Genomic DNA, 13,400 nt, shown 5'->3' on the forward strand with positions numbered 1-13,400 from the left:
ATTTGAATGATATTTAATGCTTATTAACGTATCATTAAATCATATTTAAGACAATTGTTTCATTTACTAATTTAATTGGTATTTAAAGATAACCTTAATTTATCTAATAATTACAAAATTTAATTTAAGAATTGAATTAGTATAGTGTGTGAAACACGTTATATTAATTTTTTTTATTAAGATAAATCATATTATCGGATTGAAGTATGAATTAAAAATAAAAAATTATAAAGTATTTTACTAATTTGTGATGTTCTGGAATATTCTTATTAGAGAAAGAGGTAATTTTTATATAAGAATTAAATTAATATACAATGTGAAATGTTGATTAATTTTTTATATTATGATAAATCATATTGTTGGATGAAATAATAAACTAAAAATAAAGATTTATAAATTATTTTATCAATTTGTAATGTTCTCACTGATTTTTTATTAGAGATCATATATAGGAAAAAAGGTATTCTTTATAATAATAAGTATATACGTAAGAAAAGTAAATTCTAATTATACATTTGTTATATATATATATATATAAGAAAATTAAATTCTAATTATACTAATTATTCTTTAAAAGGTATACTTTTATGATTAGGACATATGATTTTCATTAGATTATAAATTAAAAATTACACACTTTATGTATATAAACATTTCTTTAGATTTTACACTAGTAAATATACAAAAGCAATTAATGAATAAGTTGTTATGAGAATAAGAGCTACCCTCAGCAGAATCATAGCCACTCACTCATTGATAGAATACAGCTGTTAAGGTTTGTGTTGTCGGCAAGACTCAATAGTTGTTGGTTGACTGACCTTGAAACAAAAGGATCTTTACTTTGATTTGATGACCACTTCATTCCACTGAGTGATTGACATAAGCTGCACTTGAAAACACAGATCGATTTCCATTCATCGATTCCACTGCTCCCTTTCCTACCATACAATGGCATTAGAATGCGTTGGTGGTGCTGTTCTTTCTTCTTTCCTCGCGGCTCTATTTCAGAAGCTGGCTTCTCCTCAAGTTCTGGATTTCTTTCGTGGAACAAAGATCGACCAGAACCTGCGGAGGGACTTAGAAAACAAGCTCCTCTCCATCCAAGCTGTGCTTGATGATGCTGAACAAAAACAGTTTGGAAATATGCCAGTGAGAGACTGGCTTATTGAGCTCAAAGTTGCCATGCTTGACGTAGAAGATGTCTTGGAGGAAATACAACATTCCAGACCTCAAGTTCAACCTCAATCTGAATCTCAAACCTGTACTTGCAAGGTACCCAAATTCTTCAAATCTTGCTCTTTTAGTTCCATTAACAAGGAAATTAATTCCAGCATGAAAAAAATCCTTGATGACCTAGATGGTCTTGCAAGCCGGATGGATAGTTTAGGTTTGAAAAAGGCTACTGATCTTGTAGCGGGATCAGGATCAGGTGGTAATAAGCTACAATCAACATCTTTGGTGGTAGAAAGTGATATTTGTGGCAGAGATGGTGATAAAGAAATGATCATTAACTGGCTCACTTCTTACACTGATGAAAAGCTATCAATACTTTCTATCGTGGGCATGGGCGGGTTGGGTAAGACCACGCTTGCCCAACTTGTATACAATGACCCAAGAATAGTGAGTAAGTAAAGTTTGATGTCAAAAGCTGTGTTCCAGAGGAATTTGATGTTTTCAACGTATCAAGAGCATTCTTGACACGATTACTGATTCGACTGATCATGGTAGAGAGGCTAGAAATAGTCCAGAGAAGACTTCACGACCACTTGGCAGATAAAAAATTTCTCCTCGTTTTGGATGACGTTTGGAACGAAAGCAGGCCTAAATGGGAAGCTGTGCAGAATGCTCTTGTTTATGGAGCTCAGGGAAGTAAGATCCTTGTCACAACACGCAGTGAGGAAGTTGCTTCTACAATGAGGTCAAAAGAACACAAGCTGGAGCAATTACAAGAAGATTATTGCTGGCAATTGTTCGCAAAACATGCATTCAGAGATGATAATCTTCCACGAGATCCAGGATGCACAGATATTGGTATGAAGATTGTTAAAAAATGTAAAGGACTTCCTCTGGCCTTGAAGTCAATGGGAAGTCTATTACACAACAAACCATCTGCCCGGGAATGGGAAAGCGTGTTGCAAAGCGAAATATGGGAATTAAAGGACAGTGATATTGTTCCTGCTTTAGCATTGAGCTATCACCACCTTCCTCCCCATCTCAAGACATGCTTTGCTTACTGTGCTTTATTCCCCAAGGATTATGTGTTTGACAGGGAGTGTTTAATTCAGTTGTGGATGGCTGAAAATTTCCTAAACTGCCATCAAGGCAGTAAGAGTCCAGAAGAAGTTGGCCAACAGTACTTCAATGATCTACTATCCAGGTCCTTCTTTCAACAATCAAGCGAATATGAATATGAAGAAGTATTTGTCATGCATGACCTTCTAAATGATTTGGCAAAATATGTTTGTGGAGACATCTATTTTAGGTTGGGAGTTGATGAAGAAGGAAAAAGTACACAGAAAACAACCCGCTATTTTTCAGTTTCAATCATTACCAAAAAAAGTTTTGATGGGTTTGCAACTTCATGTGATGATAAAAGGTTACGTACATTTATGCCAACAAGTAGGAACATGAATGGAGATTGCCCTGGTTGGCAGTGCAAGATGTCGATACATGAATTGTTCTCCAAGTTTAAGTTCTTACGTGTCTTATCTCTGTCTCATTGTCTAGACATTAAAGAGCTGCCTGACTCTGTTTGCAATTTTAAACATCTTCGTTCATTAGACCTTTCCCATACTGACATTGAAAAACTAACTGAATCCACATGTTCACTCTACAACTTGCAAACACTGAAGCTGAATCATTGTAGATCTTTGAAGGAGCTGCCTGACTCTGTTTGCAATTTAAAACATCTTCGTTCATTAGACCTTTCCCATACTGACATTGAAAAACTACCTGAATCCACATGTTCACTCTACAACTTGCAAATACTGAAGCTGAATGATTGTATATATTTGATGGAGCTGCCCTCGAATTTGCATGAACTCATCAATTTGCGTCGCCTTGAATTTGTAGATACTGAAATTATAAAGGTGCCACCGCATCTGGGAAAGCTGAAGAATCTTCAAGTATTGATGAGAGGGTTTATTGTTGGTAAAAGTAGCGATTTCACTATTCAGCAATTAGGAGAGCTCAATCTTCATGGAAGCCTATTTATGGAGTTGCAGAATATTAAGAATCCGTCAGATGCATTAGCTGCAGATTTGAAAAATAAAACAGGCCTTGTGAAACTAGAGTTTAGATGGAATTCGCACGGGAAACATGATGATCATGCCAAAGAAAGGGATGTAGTTGTAATTGAGAATCTACAACCTTCAAAAAACCTGGAGAAGTTGTCAATCAGGAAATATGGTGGTAAACAATTCCCTAATTGGTTATCCGATAATTCTTTATCAAATGTGGTGTCCTTAGAGTTGGACAACTGTCAATCTTGCCAACATTTGCCTTCCCTTGGACTTTTGCCATTTCTCAAGAACCTTGAGATTTCAAGTCTTGATGGGATAGTGAGCATTGGTGCTGATTTTCATGGTAATAGCTCCTCTTCATTTCCATCGTTGGAAACATTGAAGTTCTCCTCTATGAAAGCATGGGAAAAATGGGAATGTGAAGCTGTGATAGGTGCTTTTCCATGTCTTCAATATCTTTCTATAAGCAAATGTCCCAAGCTGAAAGGTGACCTCCCAGAGCAACTTCTTCCTTTAAAGAAGCTACAAATTAGTGAGTGCAAACAACTAGAGGCTTCAGCTCCCAGGGCTCTAGAACTAAGCCTAAAAGACTTTGGAAAGCTGCAACTTGACTGGGCTACTTTGAAAAGGCTCAGAATGGCCGGACCCAGCATGGAAGCATCGATGCTGGAAAAATCTGATACTTTGAAAGAACTGTTTATTCATTGTTGCCCGAAATATGAAATGTTTTGCGATTGTGAAATGAGTGATGATGGTTGTGACTCTCTAAAGACTTTTCCGCTAGATTTCTTCCCAGCACTCTGGATCCTTGATCTCGTAGGCTTTCGTAATCTACAGATGATTACACAGGATCACATCCATAATCATCTTGAATATCTGATAATCAGAGAGTGCCCTCAATTAGAATCATTGCCTGGAAGCACATCTCTGAAGGAGCTAAGGATATATGATTGTCCAAGAGTTGAGTCGTTCCCTGAAGGAGGTTTGCCATCAAATCTAAAAGAGATGCATCTCTATAACTGCTCGTCGGGACTCATGGCCTCACTGAAAGGGGCTTTGGGAGACAATCCCTCTCTGGAAACCTTGGAGATAGAAAATCTGGATGCGGAATCTTTTCCTGATGAAGGTTTGCTGCCACTCTCTCTTACTTGTCTAGGCATCCGTCATTTTCCATATCTAGAAAAACTGGACTACAAGGGGCTCTGTCAGCTCTCCTCTCTCAAGAAATTGTCTCTTGTAAACTGCCCCAACCTCCAACAGCTACCAGAGGAGGGTCTTCCCAAATCAATTTCACATCTTTCAATTGGTCAATTCTGCCCCAAACTCAAGCAGCGTTGCCCGAACCCAGGAGGCGAAGACTGGCCAAAGATTGCTCACATTCCAACCCTGGATATTATATGGTAGTGATGCTGATTTTTAAGAATTATCATGGAACTTTTTCTTTTTTAGTTGATCTGAATTATCATGAACCTTCTACACCATTTGTGCTTCAAGGAAATTATTAAATAATTGTTTTCTTACACTTATACTTACATAGTTATATATGCATGGTGTGCGAGATGAGATTTTTTTTATTGCAGAATAAAGTATTTCACATTTAAATTTATTTATAATTTCTTACTAGAATTTATTATGTTATTGATAACAAATTTTTGGTATAATGTTTAATAACATGAAGAGTTTACTTCCAAAGAGAGATAATTGTGTTTCTTATATCATAAAGATGTACTATAATTAAAGGTGTACTCTTTTGTAAATAGTTTCAATTTTTGTTAATTTTAAAATATTCACCAATGAATTCATCTAAAATTTTGAGTCAATAAAATGAATATATTTAAATATATTTAACTTATAATTATTTTTATAACTACTATTTTTATAATTAAAAATATTACTTTTTAGGCTTGTGAATTTTAACTAATAAGTTTTTTAAGATATATATTTTTTTCATCCATGGATATAATGAAATATTGTATTGATTTTCATAGATCTTTGATTACAATTTTTTGTTTACTCAAATCAATAAACTCTAATATGGTTACCTATGTAATACACGAATATAAATATGGACTAACATGATAAAAAATAAAATAAATAATAGTTTAAAAATATAATTTTTTTATATAACCAAATTAAGAAAATGTTTTGATACAAAAAAGTTTAAACATTCCAACTAATTTGTCTTAGTATATGATTTCCCATTGAGATGAATACAAATATGAATTAACAGAACATAAATAGATTATATAATAATTTTAAAAATATAATTTATATTTTTAATTTGAAAAGAAAATGAAAGGTGTTTTAATATAAAAATAAACATAAACTAAAATATGATAAACATCTAAGACTCTTATAAAAAAAAAGCTCAAATAATTTTGTATGATACTCGTGTTGATAGATAAATATAAATATGAATTAGGGTAACATAAATATAATAATTTATACAATATAATTTTTATAATTTTAAATTAAGAAAAAAAAGAATAATGCTTTGATATAAAAAAAATTAAACATCATTCATATAAAAGTTTTATGAATTAATTTAAATATAAATATTTTATAGTTTCTTAAAATAAAAAAAATAAAATGATTATTAAAAAAATTATTCATCAAAATGAATTTGTTCTAATATGATTACCCGAGTGCATAAAGAATATAAAGATGAATTAATGCAACAAAAGAAGAATATATGATTGTTTAAAAAGTATAACTTTATTTTATAGATTCATATTAAAAATATGAAGGATGTTTTAATTAAAAAGAAATATAAATATCATTCTTATAAATAATTTATACATTAATTTAAGTATAAATATCTAAGAGTCTCTTGATATTAAAAAAATCAATGATTATAAAAAAAATCACTTAAATGAATTTGTCCTAATATAATTACTTATGTAACGGATGGATAAAAATATGAATTATCGAGATCAATATCTTGTTATAAAATTTTCATATTTAACAATAGAAATAAAAAAAACTTTAAATTTATAGACAAATGGAATTTAAATCATTTTTAATAACAATCAATGGTATATCAATGTTTTGAATCATGTCTTGACAATTGATGTGTAATTTCTTAATCATCCAATAATTTTCCCTAAAATTTTAATTATTAACTTTCTTTAAAAACTTAAATTTTTTCCCTTTCAATGTTCTATTAAAAAATTAACAATTTGCTTGATTTTTCAAGAGCTTTTCAGAAAATGTATCTAATTAAAGTTTTCTTTAAAGAAAATATAAGCTTCCCAACCACCCCCAACAAAATATATTGTTTAAGGATCTAAAAGTTTACTTCTAACGATATAATTATTTTTCTTATATCATAAAAGTTTGCTATACTTTAAAGTGATGTTATCTCTTAAGTTTTACTTCTGTAATATGGAATTTGTTACAACATGAAATTATATACTCAAGAAACATTGTTTTCACCAATGATGTCATTTAGCTTAATATTGAAATCAAAAAAGCATTTATACATGTGTTTAGTTGTAAATACTTTCAATCTTTATTAGTTTTGAAATATTCACCAATGAGCCATCTAAAATATTGGGTCAATAAAATAAGTATATTTAAATATACTTATCTTATAATTACTATTACAACTACTACTTTTGTAATTAAAAATATTACTTCTTAGGCTTGTGAATTTGAACTAATAACATCTTTAAGATACTTTTTTTTTCATCCATGCATATAATGTAATAATAGAATATTCTATTAACTACCAGACATCTTTGATTATAAAAAAAAATATTTACTCAAATCGATAAATTCTAATATGATCACCCATGTAATACACGAATATAAATAAAATATATAATAGTTTAAAAATATAATTAATAGTTTAAAAATATAATTTTTTATATCATCAAATTAAGAAATACAAAAGAGACCCAAGGGATTTGTCTTAGTATATGGCTATCGATTAATGTAACATAAATAGATTATATTATAATTCAAAAAATATAATTTTTTATACTTTAAATTGAAAAAAATGAAAGGTGTTTTAATATAAAAAGAAACATAAATTAAAATATGAAATATGTAAGACTCTTGCGATAAAAAACCCAAATGATAATATATATATATATATATATATATATATATATATATATATATATATATATATTATCATCCAAATAATTTTGATTTTGAATGGATACCCATGATAAATATAGATATGGATTAGGGTAATATGAATATAATATATAATAGTTTATAAAATATAATTTTTATAATTTCAAATTAAAAAATGATGTTTTGACTTTTGATATAAAAAGAAATGTAGATATGATTCCTATAAGAGTTGTATGAATTAAATTTAAATATAAGTATTTAAGAGTTTCTACACATAAAAAAACTCCAATGATTATTAAAAAAATTAATCATCCAAATGAATTTGTCCTAATATAATTACTCGAGTGACATAAATGAATATAAAGATGAATTAATGCAACATAAAAAGAATATATTATTGATTAAAAGTATAATTTTTTATAGACTCATTAAAAATATGCAGGATGTTTTGATATAAAAAGAAATAAAAACATCATTCTTATTAAAAATTTATTCATTAATTTAATTTTAAATATCTAAGAGTCTCTTTACATTAAAATTTTGATGATTATAAAAAAATCACTCAAATAAATTTGTCCTAATTTGATTATCCATGCAAGATGAATAAAAATATGAATTATCAAAATCAATACCCTGTCAATTAAAAAATTTATAAATGAAATATTTGTCTTTAAATAAATTTTTCCTATGTAACAACAACAAAAAATTTAATTTTATAGACAAATGAAATTTAATTCATTTTTAATATTAACCAATGGTATATTGATGTTTTGAATCATGTTTAACCAATTGACGTGTAATTTATTAGTGATCCATTAATTTTTTCTAAAAGTTTATTTACTAACTTTGTTTAAAAACTTAGTTTTTTCCTTTGGATCTTGTATAAAAAAATTAATAATTTGCTCAAATTTTTAAGAGTGTTTTCGAATATGTATATAATTAAAGTTATCTATAAAGAATAAATATTAGATCTTAAGTTTGAACAATGAAGAATAAAATTTTGTATGAATCTTCACCACACTTGGCATAGCCGCCTTCGACATTTATTCCCTTGTAGTCCCAATTCAACAACTACCCACCCCTAATCAAGAACTTCAACTCACCGATGGCCACTCCATTAATTTCAATAGCCTCTTTTCCTTTCCAACACCACCATTATTTAACTCCCCAAACACTCATCTCCCATCCAACTCGTTTACGTCACCGAGAGAAATGACTTCCCCACCATATTCTACGATGCCATTTATACACACTCTTCCATAACCCAATCTATGATCTCAAATATAATGCAAATCCCTTTGTTATCCAACCAGCTCACTGATGCTTCTTCTCAAGTTTCCATCAAAGACAAACCCCCGATGGAGAATATTTAGTGTATGTAAATTCACCCATGAGATGTTGAAATGTAAACTTGATTTTGAGCCTTATTAGTCTAAAAGCCCAATTTCTAGAAACATCCTTAGGCCACATTCTACAAGAATGTTCTAGAGAAATCTATTTTAAAAGATAATTCTAAAGTAGCATATAGAATGATCTATAATTTGTGAGTAAAATTGTATCTACGAAGAAAGTTATAGAGAATCATTTGCAGTCATTAGATTAAGTGTGTGTTGACAAAATCCTAACCATTGCTTTAGGAGGAGTCTCTAATATAAATAGGGGTGATGTCTTAGAGTTTGTATCAAATCAAATCAGGCCAAAAATTAAGAATCATTTATACAAATAGTCTCTTCTTCCAAAATTTATAATCTCTCCCATTCTCAAATATTTCCAACACTATTAAAATTTCATTTCAACAAATAGGCATCAAAGCTAGAAGGTCCTTTATAAGGAGATGGCGAGTAACGGCATGGTTCCATTCCAAGTTCCAATGCTCAACAAGAGCAACTATGACAATAGGAGCATGAAGATGAAGGCTCTCCTTGGTACACAATATGTTTGGGAGATAATAGAGAAAGGCCACACCGAGCCAGGGAATAAGGGTAGTCTCTCTCAAACTCAAAGAGATGGTTTGAGAGACTCAAGAAAGAGAGACAAGAAGGCTTTCTATCTAATCTATCAAGGATTAGATGACAATGCTTTTGAGAAGGTTTCAAAAGGAAAGTCGACAAAAGAAGCATGGGAGAAGCTTCAGACCACATACAAGGGAGCGAATCCAGTCAAGAAGGTATGTCTTCAAACATTAAGAGCCAAGTTTGAAACGTTTCATATGAAATAAAATGAAGTCATCTCCGACTATTTCTCTAGAATTTTAAAAATCACCAATCAACTTAAGAGAAATGGTGAAAATATTGATGATCTAAAAATTATGGAGAAAATTCTTAGATCATTAGATCCAAAGTTTGAACATATTGTCACCATCATCGACAAAACAAAAGATTTGTAGGCTATAACCATTGAGAAAATTTTGGGCTCATTACAAGCTTATAAAAAAAGTAAGGCATCATGGAACAACTACTTCAAACACAATTTTATTCAACCAATGAAGAAAGTAGTCAAAATAATAGAAGCCAACAAGGATGAGGTTGTAGTGAAGATCGAGGAAGAGGACGAGGTTATGGACAAGGACAAGGCCATGGGCAAGGCTCAATAAATTTCAAAGAGGAGAAATCTCAACAAGAGGTCATGGCCAAGGCAACTCAAGATCAAGGTATGACAAGTCAAATGTGAAATTTTACAATTGTGGTAAGTTTTGTCCTTATGCTTCTAAATGTAGAGCTCCTAGCAACGATAGAGTTAAAGAAAAGGAAAACTACGTTGAAGAACAAAGTAAAGAAGGTGACCCTTTATTGATGACTTGCATGACTGATGAAAGAAGAAACGATAATAAATGGTACCTAGACACTGGTGCAAGCAATCATATGTGTGGAAAAAAGATCACGTTGGTGGAGCTTAGTGAATCGATGAACAGAAATGTGGCCTTTGGAGATGAATCCATGCTAGAAGTGAAAGGAAGGAAATATTCTTATCCGTTTGAAGAATGGTGAGCATCAATTCATCTCAAATTTTTATTATGTGACGAATATGAAAAGTAATATTTAAAGCATGGGGCAATTCTTAGAGAAAGGTTATGATATTCGCTCAAAAGACAATAACCTTTCTATAAGAGACAATGCAAGTAACTTGATTGCTAAGGTGCCAATGTCAAGAAATAAAATGATTTTGCTCAACATTCAAAATGATGTCGCAAAATATCTCGAGATGTGCTACAATGATGCATCTTGGCTTTGGCATATTCAATTTGGGCATCTTAATTTTGGAGGATTAGAGTTGCTCTCCTAGAAAGAAATAGTGAGAGGATTGTCTTGCAATAGTCACCTTGATCAAGTGTGTGAAGGATGTCTACTTAGTAAGCAATTCAAGAAAAACATTTCAAAGGAGTCTAACTCAAGAGCTAAAAAATTGTTGGAACTTATGCATATAGATGTGTGTAGTCCTATCAAGCCAAGTTCACATGGAAGGAGCAATTATTTCCTTTTCTTCATTGATGATTTTTCAAGAAAATTATAGTGATTTTTCTGAAGCATAAATAAGAGGTGTTTGAGAATTTCAAGAAGTTCAAAGCCCTTGTTGAGAAGGAAAGTGGCCTTGAGATCAAAGCCATGAGATCCAATCATGGTGGAGAATTTACATTGAATGAATTTCAAAAGTATTCTTAAGATTATGAAATTCAATGACCCTTAACAGAATCGAGATCTCCCAAGAAAAATGGAGTCGTAGAAAGGAAGAATAGAACAATATTAGACATGGCAAGGAGCATGCTCGGGAGTAAAAGACTTCCAAAGGAATTTTGGGTAGAAAGAGTGGCTTGTGCAATTTATCTTTCCAACCTGTCTCCAACAAGAAGTTTATAGGGAAAAACACCACAAGAAGCATGGAGTGGAAAGAAGCCCGACATTTCACATCTAATAGTCTTTGGAAGCATTTCTCATGAGCACGTACTAGATGAGAAAAGAAGAAAGTTGGATGACAAAAGTAAGAAGTACATCTTCATCAGTTATGACTCAAATTCCAAAGGCTACCGGCTCTGTAATCCTAATTCGGGGAATACAATCATCACTCAAGATGTCAATTTCAATGAAGAAGGAGAATGGGATTAGGGACCACATGATGGAAACTACAACTTTTTTTGTGTTTCAAAGAAGTAATAAAGGATCCTAGTATCCCATCAACTTCACCAATTATAAATACTCAAGAAGATGAAAGATCTAGTTAAATAGTTCCATGCTTCAAGAGCTTACAAGAAATTTATGAGGTAACCGAAAATGAAGACAATCTTACTCTTTTTTGTCTATTTGTTGATTGCGAATCCATGAGCTTCCATGAAACCATTGAGAACAACAATTGGAAAAATCTCATGGATGAAGAAATAAAGGCAATCAAGAAGAACGACACATGGAAGCTTGTTTCACTTCTAAATCCATCAATGACAGGCGAAAGTTACTACTAATCTAGGCATCTAGTGTATTGTATTCTTCTGTAGATTGCATCAGTCTACTACCACCTGAAGCTCCTACAAATAAATAATGATTATGTGTTTGGCTTTGCTTTCTCCTGCCTGTTACTAAAATTACTATTGATTCCTCTGACTCATCCTTTATGTCTGTGAGAAAGTTTCTGAGGCCATGTTCTTCTGTGCAATATTATGCATTTCATCCTTCACTCTCTGGCACATCTAATATGGACCAAACATATTTGGTTGATGTTTTCCTTTGGATGTTGTGGCTAAGATGGCCCTAAACTTTCACTATCGTGTCCTAGTGGATGTAATTCTACAATTTTGTCACGATTTCTAGTGCATAGATTTCCATCTAATAGCCCTCTTTTCTTCCCCTCCAATTTCTGAAGTATGGGATATAACTAGTCTGTATTCCAGTCCATTCCATTACACTCGTCATTACACAAACTTAGTCTAACAGTGAAATGGATAATGTTTATCATGGGGTAAAAATTACAAAGAGATTATTTGTGGACAAGCAACATAGTTAAGAACATCAAAATTAAACATATGGGGCACTAGGCTACCAGTAATCATTTTTATAAATCCCAGATAGCAGCTGACCCATAAGCACTATAGCGGGATGACTGCTATTCTGAATTTTTGTGCATAATTCTTAGTGATAATGTTTTTCATTATCTAGTGTCTCTTGTTTATTTTGTAACAACCATGACTAACAAAAAAGATAGAGAGAAAAAAGAGTGAATGGGTTTGGGAGGTTAGTACGAATTGAGTAATCGTAGTTATCTCTAGAATTAAGTAACTAGAATTATCTCTTTCTCCACACTTTTGTTAGAATACCATGTCATAGGAATAGGGTTGGGTTCCAACACCCATGAGTCTCCAACAACACCAACAAGATCACCATCAATGGTTATGCACTTAAAGTCATTCAGCATAATAACATCAAGATCATATGACAATTTAAATAGTATGCATAACCATCATTTTCTTGTCCAAAAAGTTATCCTATCCTATGTATATTAGTTAGAAGATAAGTTAGAGGTTTGAACTTTCAAGTGTATGCCAGTCCAATAAGTTTTATCTTGGCTAGTATTACTACTACATATTAATCTAGAATGAGAAATTATTACATATATAGATCATTGTAATCCCAACTCAGTAGCATAGGTCTAGTAGCTAAGAGTCAGAGTAATTTGTACATGTTACTAAGCTAAACTTATATATAAGATTTAACCTAAACCAAAGCCTATAGACTGAATTTGGATATTGTGGAGTATTGTGTGACATTGTGCTATTCTTAACCAATGATTCATAGTTACTATTGAATTTAATTATAATTGAAAATTAAAATTAATTAATATGATTGGGAACCTTGTGCTACATGGAGATTCTAGCTACAAAACTGATTTTTTACTCCATTTTTACATGTTAATATAAGTTTATATTTTACTACTTACACAAAAAAAAAATTAATATGAATCGAAAAGGGTGGGGGTTTAGTAAAATCAAGTATACTTATAACACGTAAGTTTTAAGCTATAAAATTCTTGATGTAAATTTGAGGGAAAACTCATGATTTGAATGAAGGACCATGTAGAGTAGTCCCTGTTCTA

General features: G+C 31.3%; 1 pseudogene across 1 annotated transcript; it reads left to right on the plus strand.

Annotated features, from left to right (window-relative positions):
- The first annotated feature begins 613 nt into the window (after positions 1 to 613).
- LOC100788176 (putative disease resistance protein At3g14460) lies at positions 614 to 4,762 on the plus strand (annotated as a pseudogene). The gene has a single exon (XR_001384981.3). The product of XR_001384981.3 is annotated as a putative disease resistance protein At3g14460 (transcript).
- The last annotated feature ends 8,638 nt before the right edge of the window (positions 4,763 to 13,400 follow it).

Source organism: Glycine max, chromosome 15, assembly GCF_000004515.6.
Source record: "Glycine max cultivar Williams 82 chromosome 15, Glycine_max_v4.0, whole genome shotgun sequence".
In the NCBI taxonomy this organism is placed as follows: Eukaryota; Viridiplantae; Streptophyta; class Magnoliopsida; order Fabales; family Fabaceae; genus Glycine; species Glycine max.